General features: G+C 39.8%; 1 protein-coding gene and 1 pseudogene across 2 annotated transcripts in view; both read right to left on the reverse strand.

The window, feature by feature from the left end:
* Nucleotides 1-23,012, reverse strand: part of CACNA1E (calcium voltage-gated channel subunit alpha1 E) — a 536,064-nt gene extending 513,052 nt beyond the window's left edge. The window contains exon 1 of the mRNA XM_082405753.1: nucleotides 18,228-23,012. The gene's annotated coding sequence lies outside the window, so the exon portion shown is untranslated. The remainder of the gene's footprint in view (nucleotides 1-18,227) is intronic.
* On the reverse strand, nucleotides 8,199-16,159 carry LOC309630064 (antizyme inhibitor 1 pseudogene; annotated as a pseudogene). Its single transcript has one exon. The product of its transcript is annotated as an antizyme inhibitor 1 pseudogene (transcript).
* Nucleotides 23,013-25,729: the final 2,717 nt, after the last annotated feature.

Consider the following 25,729-nt stretch of genomic DNA (forward strand, 5'->3'; position numbering starts at 1 on the left):
GTGTGAGGTGATACCTCGTAGTTTTGATTTGCATTTCTCTAATAATTAGTGATGTTGAGCAGCTTTTCATGTGCCTCTTGGCCATCTGTATGTCTTCTTTGGAGAAATGTCTATTTAGGTCTTCTGCCCATTTTTGGATTGGGTTGTTTGTTTCTTTAATATTGAGCTGAATGAGCTGTTTATATATTTTGGAGATTAATCCTTTGTCCGTTGATTCATTTGCAAATATTTTCTCCCATTCTGAGGGTTGTCTTTTCATCTTGTTTATGGTTTCCTTTGCTGTGCAAAAGCTTTGAAGTTTCATTAGATCCCCTTTGTTTATTTTTGTTTTTATTTCCACTACTCTAGAAGGTGGATCAAAAAAGATCTTGCTGTGATTTATGTCGAAGAGTGTTCTTCCTATGTTTTCCTCTAAGAGTTTTATAGTGTCCGGTCTTACATTTAGGTCTCGAATCCATTTTGAGTTTATTTTTGTGTATGGTGTTAGGGAGTATTCTAATTTCATTCTTTTACATGTAGCTGTCCAGTTTTCCCAGCACCACTTATTGAAGAGACTGTCTTTTCTCCATTGTATATCTTTGTCTCCTTTGTCATAGATTAGTTGACCATAGGTGCGTGGGTTTATCTCTTGACTTTCTATCTTGTTCCACTGATCTATGTTTCTGTTTTTGTGCCAGTACCATATTGTCTTGATTACTGTAGCTTTGTAGTATAGTCTGAAGTCAGGGAGTCTGATTCCTCCAGCTCCGTTTTTTTCCCTCAAGACTGCTTTGGCTATTCAGGGTCTTTTGTGTCTCCATACAAATTTTAAGATGATTTGATCTAGTTCCATAAAAAATGCCCTTGGTAATTTGATAGGGATTGCATTGAATCTGTAGATTGCTTTGGGTAGTATAGGCATTTTCACAATATTGATTCATCCAATCCAAGAACATGGTATATCTCTCCATCTGTTGGTATCATGTTTAATTTCTTTCATCAGTGTCTTATAGTTTTCTGAGTACAGGTCTTTTGTCTCCCTAGGTAGGTTTATTCCTAGGTATTTTATTCTTTTTGTTGCAATGGTAAATGGGAGTGTTTCCTTAATTTCTCTTTCAGATTTTTCATCATTAGGGTATACGAACGCAAGAGATTTCTGTGCATTAATTTTGTATCCTGCAACTTTACCAAATTCATTGATTAGCTCTAGTAGTTTTCTGGTGGCATTTTTAGGATTCTCTATGTATAGTATCATGTCATCTGCAAACAGTGACAGTTTTACTTCTTCTTTTCCAATTTGTATTCCTTTTATTTCTTTTTCTTCTCTGATTGCCGTGGCTAAGACTTCCAAAACTATGTTGAATAATAGTGGTGAGAGTGGACATCCTTGTCTCATTCCTGATCTTAGAGGAAATGCTTTCAGTTTTTCACTGTTGAGAATGATGTTTGCTGTGGGTTTGTCGTATATGGCCTTTATAACGTTGAGGTAGGTTCCCTCTATTCTTACTTTCTGGAAAGTTTTTATCATAAATGAGTGTTGAATTTTGTCAAAAGCTTTTTCTGCATCTATTGAGATGATCATATGGTTTTTATTCTTCAATTTGTTAATATGGTGTATCACATTGATTGATTTGCATATATTGAAGAATCCTTGCATCCCTGGGATAAATCCCACTTGATCGTGGTGTATGATCCTTTTAATGTGTTGTTGGATTCTGTTTGCTAGTATTTTGTTGAGGATTTTTGCATCTATATTCATCAGTGATATTGGTCTGTAATTTCCTTTTTTTGTAGTATCTTTGTCTGGTTTTGGTATCAGGGTGATGGTGGCCTCATAGAATGAGTTTGGGAGTGTTCCTTCCTCTGCAATTTTTTGGAAGAGTTTGAGAAGGATAGGTGTTAACTCTTCTCTAAATGTTTGATAGAATTCACCTGTGAAGCCATCTGGTCCTGGACTTTTGTTTGTTGGAAGATGTTTAATCACAGTTTCAATTTCATTACTTGTTATTGGTCTGTTCATATTTTCTGTTTCTTCCTGGTTCAGCCTTGGAAGGTTATACCTTTCTAAGAATTTGTCCATTTCTTCCAGGTCGTCCATTTTATTGGCATAGAGTTGCTTGTAGTAGTCTCTTAGGATGCTTTGTATTTCTGCAGTGTCTGTTGTAACTTCTCCTTTTTCATTTCTAATTTTATTGATTTGAGTCCTCTCCCTCTTTTTCTTGATGAGACTGGCTAATGGCTTATCAATTTTTTTTATCTTCTCAAAGAACCAGCTTTTAGTTTTATTGATCTTTGCTATTGTTTTCTTTGTTTCTATTTCATTTATTTCTGCTCTGATCTTTATGATTTCTTTCCTTCTGCTAACTTTGGGTGTTGTTTGTTCTTCTTTCTCTAGTTCCTTTAGGTGTAAGGTTAGATTGTTTATTTGAGATTTTTCTTGTTTGTTTAGGTAGGCTTGTATAGCTATAAACTTCCCTCTTAGAACTGCTTTTGCTGCATCCCATAGGTTTTGGATCGTCGTGTTTTCATTGTCATTTGTCTCTAGGTATTTTTTGATTTCCTCTTTGATTTCTTCAGTGATCCCTTGGTTATTTAGTAACGTATTGTTTAGCCTCCATGTGTTTGTGCTTTTCATGTTTTTTCCCCTGTAGTTCCTTTCTAATCTCATAGCGTTGTGGTCAGAAAAGATGTTTGATATGATTTCAATTTTCTTAAATTTACTGAGGCTTGATTTGTGACCCAAGATGTGATCTATCCTGGAGAATGTTCTGTGCGCACTTGAGAAGAAAGTGTAATCTGCTGTTTTTGGATGGAATGTCCTATAAATATCAATTAAATCTATCTGGTCTATTGTGTCATTTAAAGCTTCTGTTTCCTTATTTATTTTCATTTTGGATGATCTGTCCATTGGTGTAAGTGAGGTGTTAAAGTCCCCCACTATTATTGTGTTACTGTCGATTTCCTCTTTTATAGCTGTTAGCAGTTGCCTTGTGTATTGAGGTGCTCCTATGTTGGCTGCATATATATTTATAATTGTTATATCTTCTTCTTGGATTGATCCCTTGATCCTTATGTAGTCTCCTTCCTTGTCTCTTGTAACATTCTTTATTTTAAAGCCTATTTTATCTGATATGAGTATAGCTACTCCAGCTTTCTTTTGATTTCCATTTGCATGGGATATCTTTTTCCATCCCCTCACTTTCAGTCTGTGTATGTCCCTAGGTCTGAAGTGGGTCTCTTGTAGACAGCATATAGATGAGTTTTGTTTTTGTATCCATTCAGCAGGCCTGTGTCTTTTGGTTGGAGCATTTAATCCATTCACATTTAAGGTAATTATCGATATGTATGTTCCTATGACCATTTTCTTAATTGTTTTGGGTTTGTTTTTGTAGGTCCTTTTCTTCTCTTGTGTTTCCCACTTAGAGAAGTTCCTTTAGCATTTGTTGTAGAACTGGTTTGGTGGTGCTGAATTCTCTTAGCTTTTGCTTGTCTGTAAAGCTTTTGATTTCTCCATCAAATCTAAATGAGATCTTTGCGGGGTAGAGTAATCTTGGTTGTAGGTTCTTCCCTTTCATCACTTTAAGTATATCATGCCACTCCCTTCTGGCTTGTAGAGTTTCTGCTGAGAAATCAGCTGTTAACCTGATGGGAGTTCCCTTGTATGTTATTTGTCGTTTTTCCCTTGCTGCTTTCAATAATTTTTCTTTGTCTTAATTTTTGCCAATTTGATTACTATGTGTCTCGGCGTGTTTCTTCTTGGGTTTATCCTGTATGGGACTCTGCGCTTCCTGGACTTGGGTGGCCATTTCCTTTCCCATGTTAGAGAAGTTTTCGACTATAATCTCTTCAAATATTTTCTCGGGTCCTTTCTCTCTCTCTTCTCCTTCTGGGACCCCTATAATGCCAATGTTGTCTCAGAGGTCTCTTAGGCTGTCTTCATTTCTTTTCATTCTTTTTTATTTAGTCTGTTCTGCAGCAGTGAATTCCACCATTCTGTCTTCCAGGTCACTTATCCGTTCTTCTGCCTCAGTTATTCTGCTATTGATTCCTTCTAGTGTAGTTTTCATTTCAGTTATTGTATTGTTCATCTCTGTTTATTTGTTCTTTAATTCTTCTAGGTCTTTGTTAATCATTTCTTGCATCTTCTCAATCTTTTCCTCCATTCTTATTCCGAGGTCCTGGATCATCTTCACTGTCATTATTCTGAATTCTTTTTCTGGAAGGTTGCCTATCTCCACTTCATTTAGTTGTTTTTCTGGGGTTCTTTTCTTGTTCCTTCATCTGGTATATAGCCCTCTGCCTTTTCATCTTGTCTATCTTTCTGTAAATGTGGTTTTTGTTCCACAGGCTGCAGGATTGTAGTTTTTCTTGCTTCTGCTCTAAAATGACATTTTAAAAGTGCCAGCCTAGAATTTTAAATCCAGTGAAAATATCAAAATGAAATTTTAAAATGAAGTGAAAGTAAGTATTTTTCAGACAAAGGCTGAGAAAATTTGTTGCCAGAGATCTTTAGTCCAAGAAATGTAAATCCAATTATTCAGGAAGAAGGAAAATAATACCAGATAGAAACTTTAAGCAACCCAAAGGAATGAAGAAAGTTGAAAATAATAAGTATGAGGATAAAATGTAAAAATCATTTTCCACATATTTTTAAGATAACTATTTTAAAAACTAACAAGAATATATTGTGGAGTTTATAATATATGTTGAAGTAAATATATGACAACAGTAACATGGAGGACAGGAAGGGAAACACAGAAGTATATTACTCTAAAGTTCTTGTTTTATATATGAAGAAGTATAATATTATTTAAAGGCAGACTATGTTAAGTTAAAGATGCATATTGTAAACCCTAGAGCAAACACCCACACACACATATACATCCACACAAGAGGTATAGCTAGTAAGCCAATAGTGGGGAGAAAAGAGAATACCACAAAATATTCAATTAGAAAAAGGTAGAGAAAGAGGAAAATATGAAAAAAGAACAGAGTAAAGAAAATATAAAGAGAAAACAAAGAACAAAACGTAGATTTAAACCCAACTATATAAATAATTACATTAAATGCAAGTGATCTAAATTGTCCAATTAAAAGGCAGAGATTGTCAGACTGAATAAAAAAGCATAACCCAGGACTTCCCTGGTGATGCTGTGGTTGAGAATACATCTGCAGGGCACACAGGTTCGAGCCCTGGTCCAGGAAGATTCCACATGCCACGGAGCAACTAAGTCTGTGCGCCACAACTACTGAGTCCGCATGCCACAACTACTGAAGCCCATGCACCTAGAGCCCGTGCTCTGCAACAAGGGAAGCCGCTGCAATGAGAAGCCCACATACCGCAACGAAGAGTAGCCCCTGCTTGCTGCAACTAAAGAAATCCTGCCCAAAGCAACGAAGACCCAATGCAGCCAAAAATAAAATAAAATAAATAATTTTAAAAAATTAAAAAATAAGAGTTTCTAGGAAAAAAAAAAGCATAATCAAAGAGCATACACCATCTAGAAGAAAGCAACATTAAATATACAATCAAAGATAAGTTAAAACTAAAATGATGTTAAAAAGATATATGATGCAAATACTAACAAAAAGAAAACTGGCATGCCTATGTCAATATCACAAGGAATATAGCGAAGGATAAAGAGCCACATTTCATAATGATAAAAGTGTCACTTTCTCAAGAAAACATAATAGCCCCAATTCCTAAAAGCAGAGTTTTACAATACAGGAAGCAGAACACGAACTGAAAGGAAAAAATGAACACATAATTATAGGTAGAAATTTCAACATATGTTTCTCAATTGTCTTAATCTGAGAAATTAAGAAATTTGACAAACTTCTTAATTTGTCTTAATTGACAAAGTAAGTAGACTAAAAAAAATTCAATAAAAATAACAGAGGACTTGACCAACACTTAAACAAACTTGAAATAACTGACATTTACAGAACATTCCACTCCACTCAGTAGCATGTACTCAGAGAACTTATAATGTTCTCTGACCACAAAAAAATGAATAAATCAACAATAAAAAAAATTAATTAGTAAATCTCAAAATGTATTAAAATCAAACAAAATGCTTGAAAATAATCCATGGATCAAATAAAAATCATAACAATTTTTTAAATATCTTGAAATGAATGACAATGCAAACACATATATAAATATACGGCATGCAACTAAAACAGTGCTAATTGGGAAATGCATAGTTTTAAACACATATTAGAGAAGAAGAAAGGTATAAAATAAATTATCTATACTTTCACCTTAAGGAGCTAGAAAAAGAGCAAATTAAAACTAAACTAAGAAGGAAAAAAGGGAAATAATAAAAATAAAAGCAGAAGCCAATGGCATAGAAAATGGATAAAATTGAGAAAAATCAATGAAAAAATGATTGTTTTAAAAGATCACTAGCAGTAGCATCAATTAGCATGAAATATTCAGGGAGAATTTAAACAAAATATGTGCAAAACCTGTACACTGAAAAATACAAAACTTTTTTTTTTAAGGAGGAATAAAAACATTTTATCTGTGTATTCAGAATCACACACAAGTTACCTTTACAGTTCAATTTACTAAATAGAAATCATTTGGGTTTTATAGTTTCAGTTAAATTCTGAACTGAGATTACAATATTGTTTTTTTTAAAAAAAAGATTGATACATTAATTCAGTATTTTAAGCACACCAAATTGAAATACATAAGTTCAAACTTCAGATTTATGGCAAACAGTCTTCAAATGCAATGCAGATATTTCTTAAAGTTACTGTGTAATTTACATATCTTACTTGCAACTCTGAGTAGTTATACACAGAATAGCTCTCCTATACATAAGGCAAAATCGACATGCCATGAGGCTCAAAGTTGTATAGTCAGGCCAATGACTCAAAGTTGTACCATCTCTTAAAAGATGTGGCATTTCTGGACCAAAAAGCACAACAAGTAAAGAAGGTTAGGAACAATTCCTCCTCCTTATTACAATTAAAAAAAGTTGCATGGTAGCTTGGAATTTTGCATAAAACCCCACATTACACCTTGGAAAAGTCCAAGGGTAATTAGAACAACAGATTGGGGTCCTTTTTCTTTTTAAATTAATAGAACCCACAAAATTCAAATGGGAATTAATCAAATCAAAAATATTAAGCACCTACTGGTTTAAGAGATTAAAATTTAATAGAGATTCATGGCCAATTTCCTTCCACCTTGAAATCAAGGTGTAAGAACCAGCTATTAAGTGCATTCTGAACTTCTCCTATTAGCACAGGTAGAATTTTCTGTCCATTGGCACCAAAGTGAAGTCACATTTCCTCTTGGTAGACAGAAATTCCACAACTGAACATAGAGTAAGTTAGGAAAAAATGACCCCTGTTGTTTATTACTATGGTGATTCTGAGATCTAGGATAACTAATATACTAGCAGTGAACAACACAAATTCCTGGCAACAACTGTCAGGTTAGTGACTCTGACTCACTTCCCCCAATCACCATAAAATTTTAGTATGAAAAGAATTAAAACTACACTAAGCTGAACAAATAGGAAATAACAAGAAGCTAAGTGAATAGCTAAAACAAAACAAACCCTAAGTTTGAAATCACTGCAATTGAGAAATTGAAAATAGGTGTGCTTCACCACACCCCATCTCACAATTTTCAATTTAAATAATATTCCGTGCAAAGGAGCATCAGGTTTCTGGACATAGATGTAGCCCTTCTTTAAGATTTAGTGAGCTGCAGAGTTTTCTGCAATTTTATTTCCCTCCCCCGAAGTTTATTCAAGGTACTTAAGAGAATCTTCCATTTCAGCCAAAAGATATGTGATTCAAAGATTTACTAAGGTACTCTATGCATTCTATCTGTACAGAAACAGCTATTAATTATTACAATTGGTTTATGCAGGATTAACATTTTTGGTGTTAAAATTGTTAAACATCATGCTTACTGCACATCAACTCTCCATAATGAATCTCAACTTCACAATGATTTACGAAACATTTTACTTAAATTACTAATTAAATAACTGAAAAATGTACTGAGCCAAACTAAACTTAAATGGGCTATAAAGGAAAATAACCTTCTAAACAGTCCATATACACATCTCTTTCGAAACTACCTTTGCTAGCTAGCCCCTTTCCCAAAGTTTTAGCCTGAAAAAACAGCAAAATCTACACAAAATTTTATTGCAATCATACAAGGGTTACATTAGGTCAAATACAACAAATACTATGATGCAATTTTACATTTATTAAACTAAAGTTCAAAGCACAAATTTACACATTCTAAATACACTAAACATATCTAATGAAGTCACACTGGTCTTCCACTGATATTTGATATATCTGGGTGAAAGACATTAACTTTACAAGACTTTTTAACGCGAATCCTTAGTATAAAAACTGTGTACTTGTATGTAAATGTTTTAATGAGGAATCCAATTAATGAGCTTCCATCTCCACTAAGTCATACATTTTGTTGCATATTTTATTTTAAACGCTTAAGGGGTAGGGCAAACTGGTAAGTTTAAATGTGGATACATTATCTTCATCTCAATTACCCCCAGTGAATTATAGATGAGAGCTAATTTTGTCTGGTCCCAAATAGCTATTACTAGTAGTTTTTGTTTCCAAGAGAATTAACTGAATAAGATTGTTCAAATTTTTTCCACACTGGAATGTAGACCAGACAAGCTTAACCTTCAACTTCAGATCTAAAAAAGCATTAATGCCTTCTTAAGCTTCAGTGAAAAAGTTGTCTTCTTGGCTCAATTGAATGCAAGAAGGCACAAAGAAGAAGTTCTTCATCATTGTGTCTGAAGTAATTCCAGAATCTTGCATCTCATACCAATCACCGTATGAAATCATATAATAAATAGCTGGCCTCTGAAAATCATTAAAAGCAGATGGTTCGTGGAAAGAATCTGCTCCCATGTTATCAAAGATAAGCCAATCTCCCACATTCAGCTCAGGAAGAAGACAGTTTTCCACAATTTGATCAAGCTCATCACAGGACGGACCCCAAAGGCTGCTTGTAAACAGAGGCTCATCTTCCTTGTATTTCTTGTGAACCTCTGGAATGGTATTTAAGTCCTCAGACAGTTTACTTCCAAAACAACCATAAACACCATCATTCATATAATACATGAAGGTTGGTTCATCACTTCCAGTTTTTCCTACTCCAGAGGAAAACTTATTTTCAACAACTTTCTTTGCACTGATATTAACTGCAAGTGTAAATGCAGAAGACACATAGTAGCTTCCGGGTTCAGAAATTATCTTAACGTCAGATCCTTCAGGAAAGTAGAGATCCAACAAAGGGCTGATAACATGATTAACCTCTTGCCATCGAAATTCGGTTCCTGTGAAGCCTCCACCAATGTCTAACATATTCATTGTGAAGCCAAATTCTCCAGCCATGTCAAATACACATCGAGCATCAGATAGAGCATGTACATATACTTGAGACTCTTTGCAAGCACTTGAAACATGAAATTTAACCCCAATAATTTGGACATCAAGTTCCTTAGCACATTCCAAAAGATGCCTACAGTTCTTCAGGGTAGTGCCAAACTTTATGTTACCCTCTTCACCTCCAATATTATCTTCTGTTGTGATATGTAGTAAGACCTTGGCACTTGGTTGATTACGTGCAATTTTCTTCAATTCGACTTCATTGTCACATGTCATGATATTCACTCCAACTTTTGCTGCATACTTTATCTGAGACACTTGCTTGCAAGGACTTATGTAAATGATGTTTTCTGGAGATACACCCAATTCTTGCACTAAAGCCATTTCAGTTTTACTGGAACAAGCAAATCCAGTTCCAAGAGCTGCCAAAATCTCAAGTACAGCTGGAGTGGAGTTGCACTTTACCATGTAGAATGGCTTTATCTGAGCCACTATGTTCTGCCACTGACTGTGTTTCTTCACAATCTTTCCAAGATCTCCCACAAAAAATGCATTTTTCCCTGTCAGGGTATGTTCATAAACATAGTTATCAACAACATTTCCAAGGTTTGTTCCTTCATCCAACAGGCCAACGGAGTAGCTTGCATCGTCAATAAATCCTTTCAACTCAGCCGTATTCCACAAAGCCGAAAGTCATAAACCAGGAAGAACAAGAGACGGGCCACCAAGCCTTACATCTGGGTCCTTAGAATATGCAACAAAATGGACAAGTTAGGAGATGGAACCCCCCTATCATCATCTAGGTTCCCAAGGTGGCTCAGCGTTGAAGTCGAACTGCTCTCTATACAGCACTTCTCCTAGGCCCTCTGAGTAGTTGTATACTTGGTCAGAAAGTTCGCCGTGAGATAACGGCCCAAAGAGTCGGGTAAAGCGTCTTCTCTTTTTAGGCGGAATTTTAAAAGAGGGGATGTGGTTACCTTGAGCAGAAATACCCAAGGCGGCCTGGGCCATAGGCTGCGGGGATGACGTTGGGGGAAAAGCGCGGCACCGACACCAGCTGTGCAGCAGTGGTGGCAGCGGCCGAAGGAGAGAAACAGAACAACAGCGCGGGCAGAAGAAGAAAGGCGAGGGCTGGGTGCGGAGAGGATTCAGCCTCGTCACACCGCAGAGCAGAGAGCGAGAAAGGATGAGAAAAGGCAGAGAAGGCGAAAACACGAAACACTGCAACCGAGCAAAGAGCCAGAGAGTGTGGGGAATACAAAACAGTTTTGAGTAAATTAAAGTAGACCTAAATAATTGGAAAGATATCCATAGATTGGAATTAACATCTTAAAAATACTGACTATTTTTAAGATGTTAATTCTCCTTAAATTGATATGTAGATCCAGATTGGGATTCTGATGAAAATGCCAGCAGGCTCTCTTGCAGAACTTGACAAGTTGACTTTAAAATTGATATGTAACTTCAGAGAACTTAAAATATCCAAAACAATTTGGAAAAAGAATTAGGTTGGAAAACTTAAAGTAAGGGATTTCAAGACTCACTGTAAAGCTACAGTAATCAAGACTGTGGTTTGGGAATAAGGATAATCATATAAACCAACAGAAGGGAATTGAGGGTCCAGAAATAGATCCATACTTACATGGGTCAGTTATCACTATTGACAGACGTGTCAAGGGAATACAGTGGGGAAAAGAGAGTTGTTTCAACAAGTGCTACTGAAACAGCTGGATATCCATACAGAAAAGAATGAACCTCAACCCTTCCCTCACGTCATATATACCAAAAACTAACTTGATTTGGATCATACACTTAAATGTAAGAGCTAAAACTATGAAACTTCTAGAGGAAAAGATAGAGGAGAGAATTTTTGTGACCTTGGGATAGGCAAAGATTTCTTAGAGAGGAAACAAAAAAGCATGAACCATTAAAAAAATAAATTAAATAAACTGACCTTCATCAAAAATCAAAACTTCTGCTCTTCGAAAGACACCATCATAAAAATGAAAAGCCACACAAGAAAAAAATTCATAATACATATGTGTGACAAAGGGCCAATATACAGAATATTTCAGGAACGTCTTCCGGCCAATAATGTCTTCTGACAAATAACCAATATTTTAAATGGCAATATATTTGAACAGATACTTCACAAAATAAGATATAAAATCTCAAATACATGAAAATATATTTAACAGCATTTATCTTAAAGAAAATTTAATTTAAAACTACAATGAGATACCGCTACACATCCATTAGAATGGCAAAAATTTTAAAGACTGACTATATTAGACCAACTATATTAGTTGTTAGGATATGTAGCAACAGAAATTCTCATACATGGCTAGGGTTATATAGAATGTTTCAACCACTTTGGAAATAGTTTGGCAGTTTCTTAAAAAGTTAAACATACACTTATCTTATGACCCAGCAGTATTACTCTTAGATATTTATCCAAGAAAAATGAGAACATATTTCCACAAAAAGAGTTGTACATAAATGGACATAGCAATTTTATTTATAATAGCTCAAAACTGGAAACAAGCTAAATGTTGTAACAAGAGGCAAATGGATAAGCACATTTTGGTATATCCATAAAATGGAATATTGTTCAGCATTTTTTAAGAAACTATATGCTATATACAAAGTGGATAAACCTCAAAAACATTATACTGAGCAAAAGAAGCCAGTCTCATAAGAACACTTACTATTTCATTTATATAAAATTCTGTAAGAGGAAATTTATGCCAGATCTTTTACCTCGTATTATGAATGACAGGAGTGTTGGTTGCAAAGGAATATGAGGGAACATTTCAGGGTTGTAGTAATGTTTTATACCTTGATTGTGGTGGTGTTTACATTTGTCAAAGTTCATCAGACTACACAGTTAAAATGGGTGCATTTTACTTTATGCAAATTATACTTCAGTAAAGTTATTTCATTTCTTTTTCAAACAACTGGTCTAAAGAACAAACTCAGATTCTCTCAGACGAATATTCAGGACCCTCCGCACTACTTTTCTACTCTTATTTCTCATACGCCTCAGATTCAATATTACCCTGAAATTCAAACAAGTTGGCTTTCAGCCTCTCCTCCCCAAACAAGACTACTCCTCACTCCTACTTTTAGCTTCCTGGGTCTACATATACCCTCTTCATTCTGCAGAGCCCAGACTTACGACCACCACTTTCACAAAGCCTTCCTCTAGCTTGCCCTGATTTTTTTGATTCTTTGGTATTTATACCACTTGTACTGTTTACGTTGTTCATTATCTGTTTTGTGTGTGTTCCTCTCATCTCCCAAGGCAAACTGTCACCCTTTGACATACAGTCAATTCTGGTTATGCCTGCTGGCTATGTTCCGCATAGTTGCTGTAAACACTGAATTAGCGAATACCGAAGCACTGTTCCTAGGGAAAATACAGGGTTAGATTTCTGTGAGACCCTGGTCACAACATTTTCATCAACCAATCCATACGTAAGCTTGTTTTATGTGTGTTTCTGTTTAAAGACACCTTATTTAATGTATGTTGTTGATTCACTGAACTCAGCCAATAACACTATATCTCATGACTGAATAAAGCTTACCTAACACACATATATTTTCCCTAATGTACATCAAAGCTTTCTTGTGCTTTGGAACACTAGACAGCACTTCAGCACTACCCTTGGGGGCTATTTTAAATAGGGAAATCACCAAGAAAAATGCAAAAACATGGCATTAAATGCATTGCACAAAGGACGCTTATTTAGAGTATGAGAGATAAAATAGAGCAACACCTTGTTCTGCCTCAGCTGAGAATGTGAATTTTGAGCAACTCAAATATTCCCTGTACTACATATGTCCACAAATAACCATAAAAGAGCCATTGATTACGATTACAATAAATTTTAGCAAGTAAGCAAAGTCATAAATATGGAATCCATGAATAAGGAAGCTTGCCCATACTTCACAGCATCTTGTACAATGCAAGACACTTAGCTGGCATTCAATAATTAATTTATCCAAACAATTGGAAGGACAAACAGAAAGAACTAACTCATGACTTTACTTAAATCTCTATCAAGAACCCTTGTTTAAAATTCATTTTAGGAGGCGTGTTCAAGCTTGAAGACAAGTTCTCCAAAGTAAGATTTTGAGACTCTTGCAGAGACATATTGGGGGCCGTTGCTAAGGAGAGGCTCAGGAAAATCTCATATGACCATCTGCTATTTGCAATATCCATTAAAAAGAAGGGGTTTCTTGTTCTTTATTAGCAACCTAAAAGTTTTCTACTTCTGACTGAGGAGAATGGATAAAAGAAAAAAATTGATTGTCATGTTTCTAAAGCAAAGTGACATTTCCCATCTTACTTTTTGAAGAGAAAACCGACTCTTTAATTTAGCCCATTAAAAGTTACTTTCTAAGAATCAGTTGTGTTTCTATACACTAACAACAAAATATCTGAAAAAGAAATAAAGAAGACAATCCCATTTGCAATAGCCTCAAAAACAACAAAATACTTAGAAATAAATTTAACCAAGGAGGTGAAAGATCTGTACACTAAAACCTATAAGACTTCTGTGAAAGAAATTGAAGAAGACACAATTAAATAGAAAGATATCCCGTGTTCGTGGGTTGGAAGAATTAGTAGAGTTAAAATGTCCAGTCTACCCAAAGCCATCTATAGATTCAGTGCAATCTCTATCAAAATTCCAATGGAATTTTTCACAGAAATAGGAAAAAACGATCATAAAATTTGTCTGGAACCACAGAAGACCTTGAATAGCCAACACAAGTCTGAGAAAGAACAAAGTAGGAGGCATCATGCTTCCTGATTTCAAACTATATTACAAATGTTTAGTAATCAAAATAGTATGATATTGGCATTAAAAAAAAGACACATAGACAAATGGAACAGAACTGAGAGCCCAGAAATAAACCCTCACGTATATGGTCAACCAATATTTGACAAGGGAGCTAAAAATACTCAATGGGGAAAGGATAGTCTCTTCAATAAATGGTACTGGGAAAATTGAATAATCACTTGTAGAAGAATGAAATTGGACCCCTATGTTACACTATTCACAAAAATTAACTCAAATGAATTAAAGACTTAAACATAAGACCTGAAAATGTGAAACTCCTAAAAGAATACACAGGGCGAAACCTCTTTAATATTGGTCTTGGCAACAATTTTTGGATATAACACCAAAAGCACAAGCAACAAAATCCAAAATAAATATGTGGGACTACATCAAACTAAAAAGGTTCTGCACTGCAGAAGAAACAATCCATAAAATTAAAAGGCAACCTACAGAATGGGAGAAAAATATTTGCAAATTAACCTGATAAAGGTTAATATCCAAAATATATAAGAAAATCATACTCAATAGCAAAAGACCAAACAATCCTATTTTAAAAATGGGCAGAGGACCTGGATAGAGACTTTTTCCAAAGAAGACACAAAAAGGCCAACACGTACATGAAAAGATGCTCAACATCACTGATCATCAGGAAAATGCCAATCAAAACCACAATGAGCTATCACCTCACACCTGTTAGAATGGCTATCATCAAAAAGACAAGAGATAAGTGCTGACAAGGATGTGGAGAAAAGGGAAACCTTGTACACTGTGGGTAAGAATGTAAATTGGCGCAGCCACTATGGAAAACAGTCTGGAGGTTCCTCAAAATATTAAAAAAAGAACTACCATATGATCCAGTAATCCCATTTCTGGGTATATATCCAAAAGAAATGAATTCAGGATCTCGAAGGTATATCTGTACTCCCATGTTCATTGCAGCACTATTCATAACAGCCCAAATATGGAAACAACCTATGTGCTCACCTACAGATGAATAGATAAAGTTTAGATACACACACACATACGCACACACACTCATACACACAATGGGATATTATTTAGACATGAGAACAAAGGAAATTCTGCCATCTGCAGCAACATGGATGAATCTTGACGGCATTATTCTAAGTGAAATAGGCAGAAAGACAAAGACAAATACTGTATGATACCAATTTACATGTGGAACCTAAAAAGCTGAACTTATAGAAACAGAGAGTAGAATGGTTGTGGCCAGGGTCTAGAGTGTGGGGGAAATGGGGAGATGTTGGTCAAAGAACATGAGCTTCCAGTTATAAGAAGTAAATTCTGGGGGTCTTAATGCACAGCATTGTGATTAAAGAACAGATCTTAAATGTTCTCACCACAAAAAAAGAACTGATAATTATGTGAGATGTTAGAGGTGTTAACTAACACTACCGTGGTAATCATTTCACAATATATAAGTGTAACAAATCAACATATTGTATACCTTTAACTTACAGATGTTATATGTCAATAATATCTCAATAAAGCTGGAAAAAATTATTTCTAAGAATAACCTAGAAAAAGAGCAAAGAAAAAGTAAGAAGAGAACCAAGAATTCTTTTTAAGTTAAAATGCCCCATGTTGTCAGACACGTGGGAACGTGAGCAATCTTGTACACTGCTAATGAGAGTATAATCTGGTACAAATTTTCTAGGAGGTGGTTAGTAATATATGTCAAGAGCCCTAAAAATCCTCCCTTTGCTGATCCAGTAATTCTACTCCTGGGAATTTATCCTAAGGAAATAATCCTAGATGCAGACCGGGATTTATATGCAATAATGTCCATGCAGTGTCATATAATCGAAGGACCTTGAAACAAACCAAATGTCTCACAAAGGAGAAATGGTTCAATAAATAAATAATGGCATATCCACGTGTAGCTCAGGTGTTAGACTTTCCTTCCTCCCCAAACTCCTCTACCCTTTATTTTTAAGGTCACCTTTATTATATGATGGAAGGAGAATGTTTTATCCTAAGGGTACTCACAGTACTTGCCATGCCATTTCCCCTTCCACCTTGGACCATCATTCACTTCACAGATGGTCTCCAAAACTGGCACAATGATCACTCTCCCCAACCCCTGCTGGGTCTGCCCCTTTTCACCTTCCCCTGCAGAGGACTGAGCTGGTGCATAGGAAATAAATGTCTGCTGGTGAACCGATGTCAAGTTCTGGCCCAAGGAGATCAAGTTGCTGAAACATGCTGCAGGGCATGGTTTTCCCATTTTACAGATGAGGAAACTGAGGCTCAGGGGATCAAGTAGCCCAGTGTTACTTAGGTGATAAGCAGTGATGTCAAGATTTGAGTCCATGTCTGTCTGACTACAAATCAGCATCCTTTTCACTACAATATTCCCCTCTTCTGCACCTCTACCGCTTCATTCCTCTTCAACTTTCCAAATGGAAATTTGTCCCATTACTTCTAGGTATTCACCTTCCTGAATTGGTTATAAGGATTAGTCTCTCCACTAACTTGCAACCTGTGAAAATTTGCCCCAACCACAAATGTCCTCATACTTTCACCACCTCCAAAATTCACTTCTACACATACACCTCTGATACTACAGTTTATTGGAGTTTTCTTTTCTTCTCTCTTTTTTTTTTTTTTTGGTTGTCACAATTTAAAAAAATTCTACCAAGTGGACGGGGGGTGGGGAAGTTAAATAGTTACTATATTTATACTGAGAATGGATTTAGGTGATAATAAAGGCAGATGTTGCTATAGCAACGAACGTTCTAGGATCCCATACACATCTTTCTGCATTTGTGCAAAGTGCACTGGATTGTAGCTAACATCTCCCCGAATGGTCTGTGCAGAGCAGGGCACATTGACCATTGTGTGGTCAGGTCAGGGCCAGCTCACACACGTGGGTCTCCTCAGCTACCAAAACACTGGCTGCAACCTGGGGCTCCAGGCAGACCTGGATGCCAGCACAGCTTCAGGGAGAGCCATCTGGAAGCTGTGCTGTCTTCCGCCTGGGTAAACTCTCTCCCTTGCTCCCCTTTTCTTTCACTCTTTTTCGTGCTGGTTCTAAATTATGCTAACTGTTTAGTGACAGCCTGGGTTATTTTCTGAACACCAGTGGCAGGAGGAGGTTAGGGTATTCGCTCTGACAATAACCCACTTTGGTGTGAGGGAGGGAACCCCAGGGCCTGCCCTGTGCGCTGTGCAGACAGAATAGCCCGAGCCCCTTCCCCTGGGACCCCTCCTCTATTGGCTGGGAGTTCTTGCCCGAGGAGCTTCCTACAATCCTCCTGACCCCAGGCTCCCAGGAAGACAGGTGCCCTCCTTCACCTGCCCAGTCAAAGCCATCCCTCTGTGCATCACACAAAGGGGAAAAGACCTGGCTGGAATGTAAAGGATGTGTGTTCTAGCCCTGCTCTGCCACCTAGGAGCTGCCACCTAAGAGTTGCCACCTAGGAGCTGCGGGACTTCTCTGAGTCATAGTTCCCTCCCCTGTGAGAGAAGGCTGCATCTCTGGAGAAAGTGCTAACCTGGTATACTCATTCGCAAGTAGGTGAAAATGATAACACCTGGCAAATGCACTGCCCACCAGTATTCACCATTTTTACACAAAATATGAGCCTTAAACCAAAAGAATAAATGCCAAATTGTAGAAATTTAGTCATCAAGTGACAGGCAAGGGATATGCTCTCACAGCAGTGGGCTCCCATGGTGACCATCTACACGTAGGGCCATCATTTAATGACATGAACTACATCTGCCCACCATGAAGCCACTAGGTGCTCAAGAGCTCAGAGCTGGTACCAGAGGCAGGTAGGAAAATGGCGGTAGACATACCTTGTGACGGATGCCATGGTGGTGGGTGTGTGCTTTGAGGAGGGACACCAAAACCACAGGGAAGTACTAGCTGTGTGAACTTGGGCAAGATACCCAATCTCTCTGAGCCACAGTTTTCTCATCTGTGAATTGGAAAAATGTCTGACCCATGAGGCTGTTTCTGGGTACACTAACCTTCGAAGCTCTGCTGGATCAAAGATCTTCCAAAGGGCAGCACACGTAGGAGCTCTTCAGATGTCTCCACTTTACAGTAGCTTTGCAGCAACCTCAAGAAGTGGGAGGCTGGTGAATATCGTGCTCCCTTTGCTCCAGGAGAACCTCAGTTCAACAGCTTTACAAGATGACATAGTGGGACAGATTGTCAGGTATCTCATCTCCCCGGCCAGGGCTCTCCAACAGACCAAGTCTGAAGCATCAGTAATTTGTATTGATGAGAAGAAAAGGCTGCTGTAGATTATTGAACTTGGCCAATTAACAAGTAAACAAACACGCAATTGCAAGCCAGAGCCCTGGCTAACGCAATGTACTCCGCTTATTTAATTTGACATGAGTCGTTTAGTTTTAATTAGGACAATACTTCACGGTATATTAGTAGGAGTCCTGTAGTATATGTTGTGGAAATAATGAAGGCTTAGCAACGAGACCTGTTTCAGCGCTCTGCTATTAAACCTTCACTGAGAAGGGAGGTGAGGCTGCCAGGCTCTTTGTGGAAATGATTGGGTTTGGAAATTAGCACTGTTAGAAAGATCTAGGTGAGACAGAGTCTGGCAAAGCCTCCAGACTCCAGCAACCCAGGAACGCTCAGCTCACGGGACTGAGGACCAAGCCCACTGCTGAACCCCAGGATCGCCCAGCTTTGCAGATCTCAATAAGGCCCGGAACACAACCCCACTCTCCCACCCACAGTGGTACACAGGACAGGGTAGATGCTACCCAAGAGAGCACTGAGGCCGTCACCAGAAGGAGAACATCCCAGCTCGGTCACACCTGACTCCTCGAACCAGAACCCTCCTCAGCAGACCACTTGTTCCCCTAATGGGAGAAGATTCAAGACTCATACCCCACTCTCATTAGCTGGCTGAGAACGGGGCCTCTCTCCCTTTCTTCCGCCTTCTCGATGTGCTCAGCCTAGCTGCTCCATCGTGAGATGGTTCTATTCACACTCAGAAGTTAGATAGCTAGTTTGTTCCCCTCCCTCTCATGTAGGAGCTCTTCAGATGTCTCCACTTACCCATCAAGTAACAGGCAAGGGATTCAATTTCAGTTTGAATTCCACACCTCTAGCCTTTCCTTTCTATCCCTTCCGCGCTCTCTTCCCAGCAGGCACTGGGATAGCTCCCCCTTCCCTGCCTCCCCTAAGGAACTGCCATCCTTTATCCCTCAGCAGAGAGGCACCCCCGTCACTGTTCTCTGCCCATCCTTTGCAATTTCAGCCTTTCTCCTCTCATGTGTGGAGCAAGAAGCTTGTCTTTTAAAGCAGCTCCATTTGTCATTGAATAAGTAGAAGATACTTGCCTGGAAAAGGAGACAACTATTCCTGTCTCTAAAGTTACCACCCTGTTATAAAAAGTGCACTGAACTGACAGACACAAGGAACACAGTCTAGGCCAGCTCTGCCACACCACCAATGCCAAAATCTTGAGTAAGTCATTCACTTCTCAGCCTCAACTTCCCTTTTGTAAAAAGAGGGGGTTACGCTAAAGCATTTCTGAGATGCCAGAGGAGAAAAAGCTCATTTCCCCAAGGCCACCTCTTTCATACTTACTGTGCCACTACCCCTGTCCTGGGTCTCTCTCCTTCTCCCTCCCTCCTTTCCTCCCCACCTCCCTCCCTTCCTCCCTCTTCCTCTCACCTCCTCCTCCCCGCTTCTGTCTCTCTCTTAGAATTCAGTAAGTTATCACCAAGGAAGACACTTTGTAAATCCACATCTCCATGTTTCTGCAGCTCCATCCCAGGGTACCTAGGTTGCTCAACCAGTGAAAAGAGTCCCAGAGGTTCCCAGCGTCATAAGGAGGAGGAACATTGGTGGGGCCCCAGCCACTATAATGGAAATGCTTAAAAGGAGCCCACAAATCTTCAGTCCTCTGCAAGGTGAAAAAAATAGGAAACTTCAGCTCTTGGGAATAAAATTTGGAGCCCTGGACAGTGAAGGTATTTGGGGTGGCGGCTGGGGGAATGAGGGTGTACATCATCTTGATTGATTCATGGGTTTTTTTTTGTGTGTGAACTAATGTTAATTTAACTCTACTAAGTCCTTGGCATTGACTTCAGTGTGATTAATGAGTAAGACACCAGCCCAGCCCTCAAGGAACTGTGTACAGTCAGGGACAGCGACCTGGCAGAAGGTAATTACAGTGCAGAGGACAGGCAGTGGTGTATGAGAGCACATCACAAGCTCCTGAACCCACTCTGGGGGTTAGAACAGACTTCTTAGAGGAGGGCCAGTCAAGCTAAGACCTGAAAGAGTGTCTTCATCTAAATCAGTCTCTCAGCAGCATTTGATGTACTTAATACCCCCGTCTCCCACTGGAAACACTTGCTTCACTTAATTTTCCTCCTGTTCAGCTAATCCTTCTGAATCTCCTTTGCTGGAGGCTCCTTATCTTCTGAACTTTTAAATGTTAGAAAGCCCTGCTCTTGATCCTGAGACCTCTCCTCTTCTCTACTGCTCTCACTCCCTAGGAGAGCTCCTCCATACCTTGGCTTTAAGTACCACCTACCACTAGAGACCAGCAAATTTTTGTCTCTAGCTCTGACCTCTCCCTCTCACCACTAACTCAACAGCTCACCTTCATGATCTAACAGGTATCCTTTTTTTCTTTTTTTTAATAGATCTTTATTGGAGTATAATTGCTTCACAATACCGTGTTAGTTTCTGTTGCACAACAAAGCGAATCAGTCATATGCATACACATGTCCCCGTGTCCCCTCCCTCTTGAGCCTCCCTCCCACCCTCCCTATCCCACCCCTCTAGGTCAGCGCAAAGCACCGAGCTGGTCTCCGTGTGCTATGCGGCTGCTTCCCACCAGCCAACTATTTTACATTCGGTAGTGTATGCATGTCGATGCTACTCTCACTTGGCCCTCCCACCCCATGTCCTCAGGTCCACTCTCTATGTCTACCTCTTTATTCCTGCCCTGAAACTAGGTTCATCAGTACCATTTTTTTTTTTTTAAGATTCCATATATATGTGTTAGCATACGGTATTTGTTTCTCTCTTTCCTAACAGGTATCTTTAACTTAATATGATGGAAACTGATCACAATTTCGCCTCCCCCCAAAATACCTCCTCAATCTTTCCCTCTCAGGCCAAAACCTGGAGTCATTCTTTAGGTCTCTTTTTCTCTCACACCAACATTCAAGCAGTCAGCAAATCTTTTATCATCTCTACCTCAAACATGTAACAGTAATTTGGCCCCTTCTCACCACCTCCACGGCTCTCAACTTGGTCCAGGCCACCACATCTCCCTCTGAGACTCCTGCGTTAGCCTCGTAACTCATCACCTCCACTTTGTCCCCAAAATCAGAATGATCCTTTAAAACTGTAAGTTAGGTCATTCACGTCGTTCACCTGCTCAAAACCCCCCGTGGTTTTCTATGTCACTCAGAATAAAATCCAAAATCCTTCCCATCCCCTAGAAGAGTCTGATGTAATCTGGGCCTCCACCTCTCTGGTCTGGACTCCTCCCACTTCCCCCCAAGCCACACCTCACCACACTCACGGCTCCAGCCACACAGGCCTGGCTCCTCTCCCCTGAATGTGCCAAGCACCACTCTCCACTCCTCCCCTAGGTCTTCCCTGTCTGCTCGACCATCTTCTGCCGGATACCTGCTTGACTTTCTCCCTCCCGTCAAATGTCATCTCCTCAGAGGGACTTCTGTGGCATAGATAGTTTTACCTATTGTCTCAAGGGGTCCTAGCCAGATGTAGATGGAACACCCATCTTTGAAAAGATCTTTTTGTGATGGTATTCACAGAGGAAACCAAGAATAGGTTTTAAGGCCTCAAGGACTAGCAACGCTGGGAGGCTGACACCACCCTTGCTCACCCTTACTCCTGAAGGAGCAAGGCAAGGAAATGGTGCTACCGGAGCCCTTCTGAGAGCTGGAGCCGTGGGTGTGAGAGTGCCTGGTGGAGCTGTGGCTATAGGAAAACAGTCACTGCAGAGCTCTGGCAGAGCAGGGAGCACAAAGAACGTGGGCCCGCCCTTCCCCACCCTCAGCTCTCCGCCGGTGTACCCTTTCGGCCAAAGCCAAGCGGTCATCAGAGGGCCAGGGAGCCCTGGTGATACAGTCCATGGAGTTTAGGCACAAGAGCACGGAGCAGGGCAGAGAAGGACAGAGGGCAGATCTGGGATAAATGAAGTTACTCAACACATCAGTATTTCTGGATTCTCTCCTTCCAGGCACAAGGTAAGTCCCCACATTCCCTGCTACCCTTGAAGTCAAGTACAGCATGCAACTTGCCTTGGCCAGTGTCACTTCCAGACATAAGTCTTCATGTTCCCCACTTCCACCTCCTATAATGACCAGGGACAGTGCAGAGGATGAAGACAGTCAGCCTGGGTTCCAGAGTGATGAAGATGTGGAGTAGAATCCCCCGCTGTCCCACAGCAGACAAGCAGCATATGAGCAAAAGGAAGCCCCTGAGATTTGGAAGCTGTTCTGTTATTGCACTTTCACCTAGTTTATCCTGATCCACTTCTTCTGCTGAAATAGCAACCTGCCTCACCATGATACCTTCCTCTGTCTTGCTTTCCTCATCCAATGGATCACCGCCTGATAAACTGCGGTATTTATTAGTTGTCCATCTCCCTCCTCTCATATGTAAACCATGGGGGCAGGACTTTGGTTCGCTACCAATTCTCAGCACCTAGAGCAGCACCTGGTTGACAGCAGATGCTAAAATTCTTTGTCGAATAGGTGAATGAATAAACGAGCGCATAATGACTAACATATATTATTTTTTTTTTAAAGAAATTCACGTTCTTTTATTTATTTATTTATTTATTTATGACTGTGTTGGGTCTTCGTTTCTGTGCGAGGGCTTTCTCCAGTTGCGGCAAGTGGGGACCACTCTTCATCGTGGTGCGCGGGCCTCTCACCATCGCGGCCTCTCTCGTTGCGGAGCACAGGCTCCAGACGCGCAGGCTCAGTAATTGTGGCTCACGGGCCCAGTTGCTCCGTGGCATGTGGGATCCTCCCAGACCAGGGCTCGAACCCGTGTCCCCTGCATTGGCAGGCAGATTCTCAACCACTGCGCCACCAGGGAAGCCCAACTAACATATATTATTAGTTATGTCCTAGACACATTCTCAGGAATGATGTCTAGGTGATTCTGAGGAAGCGAAAGATTAAACAATTCGCTAAGGTCACCTGGCTTAAGTCATGGAGTGGGTTGTGAAGGCATTTTGACTCCAGAGCCCAAGCCTGGGACAACTTTGCCACTTCCCAGGATGAAGGGGGCTTGGTGGGGAAGCGCAGGAGAAGCCATTCTGGCCAGAGACTGGAGAGAGCCAGGCAGCCTACCTACTGCAAAGTGTTAGTTACTGCTGGAGCCAAGAGTGACAACCGATAAACTATACAGGGTAACAGGGAAAATTAAAACTATGTTGGCTATGTAAAAATAATGCTAATTACACTCATTTATGTGAATTGCTTACCATTTCTGCCTAATTACCACGCAGCACAACAATTATGTAGATCTCTAACTAATGTCAACCTAACTTTCCTGGAAGTTTTATTTGATTATAACTGTAAAAGCTAAAAACAAGAGCTGAGTCCATCCATGAGTTGGTTGCTCATGGAGACTGGTTCTCTGCCCAGAATTTAAAATTAGAGAGGAATTACCTTGTCTTTACCAGGCACTGCCTGTATTGTTAGTGATCTTCCAGGTATAAGCGTTTCATCTGGACTAGAAACTCCTTGAGGCTGGTACTATCTCATTTTTCCTGGTATCATTATCCCCTCCCCACTTGGAGCCCAGCTCAGCCCTGAACAGAGCAGGGCTCCTACACCATTGTTCATCTGTTGGAGCTCTGTCTTTGGGAGAAATGGTCCTGCCTCACGTGCCTCTGAGTCTCTTCTCACTGCCTGGAGGCTGAGGAGTGAGATTGGCTGAAGGGTGCCACGTCTATACCAGCTGTGGCCATGGCAAGAGACTTTCCTGAGCCCTGTAACAGGCCTTCAGAAGAAGTAGGGCAAAGGTGGGATAGAACGCTTAGTGGCCTAGGGATAGCTGAGAAGAATCCAGGAAATGTAATAACAGAGAGTGCCAGCTGTCCCCCTAGTATCTACTCTCTTTCTTGAGTGAAGAGAGTTTTAGCTGGGCACATGGCAGCCCAGATAAAGGCCATATTCCCAGGATCATTTGCAGTGAGGTGTGGCTAATGGGTTGTCAGCAAAAGTGATGTACGCAAATTTAAGACCATGACTTCAAAAGGAAAAGAGTGAACCTCCCCCTCCTCTTTCCCCTCTTTCCTCTGCCTGGGGTACAGGCAGGATGTTAGAACTTAGGCAAGCCTCCCTGGACCCAGGATGGAATGCAGATGTTGAGATGCCGGAGCAGCAAGATCAAAGGAGCCCGGATGGTCAGAACCGTGGGGCTGCAGTGCCACACCACTGCAGAGCAGTACCACCGCGCTCATGCGATAGATGTATATCATTGGCAAAGCACAGAAAATAGTAAAGTGGAGTAAAGTAATTAGGAAGTGGTGAATTTTGAGTATTCATTGCCTTTGCTTTTAGGATAGTTTATTCCTTTTTAAGTTTATATAATTAAATTTTTAATGATGGCTATGTTTAACAACCAGCTCGTAAGAATTCTGAAAATTTGTGCCAGCTCCAGCTTCAGGTCTTTGTCAGACTAGCAAAACCTGCATCCTAACTGATACAAAGGTAATGCAGGAGGTGGGAGTTGGGTTTGAGATCATAGTCTCAGATGTATGTGATATGTAACTCAGCCCATGGATGACCCAGGGTTGCCTGAAAAATTATGTTGCTCTAGGGATAACTTCGAACCAAAAATTCTAAAGCTTCTATCAGTTAATATTGAAAAAAATTCTTGTAGCCTAGCCTAACTCCAACTTGAACACACCCACGTCTGTGGAGGGCCATGGTTCTAGATGATGGCTAAGGCCCTTCCTGCCCAAAGCCTGGTGATCCTACACACCCCAGTAGAGCATTTCTGCCTCTTTCCCACCTGCCTCTCTTGGGACCTTCTCTTGCCAGTTTAAGGACAGAGAGGACATCTCTGGTGACAGGCATAGGACCCGATCTAACCTCTCACTTTTGCCAACACAGGATGAAAGGCAAGTAAGTCATTGATTCAATAAATCTGCACAGATTAAGTGGAACAAAACACATCTCAGTGTAATGTGCTCTGTAGAATCCTATGTGTTGGAAGGAAGGAAGGAAGGAAGGAAGGAGGAAAGAAAGAGGGAGGGAGGGAGAAAGAAAGAAAGGAAGAAGGAAAGTCATCTATATATGCTGTATATATGCTTGTCTGAGCCAAGAGAAAGTTGTGGAAGGACACCCACCAAACAGGTAATCTCCTCGGTTACCTGAGGAAATAGAACAGGCTGGGGGGAGGGTAACTTTTCTTTATGTGCATCTGTATTATCCAGATTAATGTAGCAAGTATTACTTTTAACTTGTTATTTTATTTTTTTAATTTT

This window comes from Balaenoptera borealis (assembly GCF_965194805.1).
Source record: "Balaenoptera borealis genome assembly, chromosome: 1".
NCBI classification, from domain to species: domain Eukaryota; kingdom Metazoa; phylum Chordata; class Mammalia; order Artiodactyla; family Balaenopteridae; genus Balaenoptera; species Balaenoptera borealis.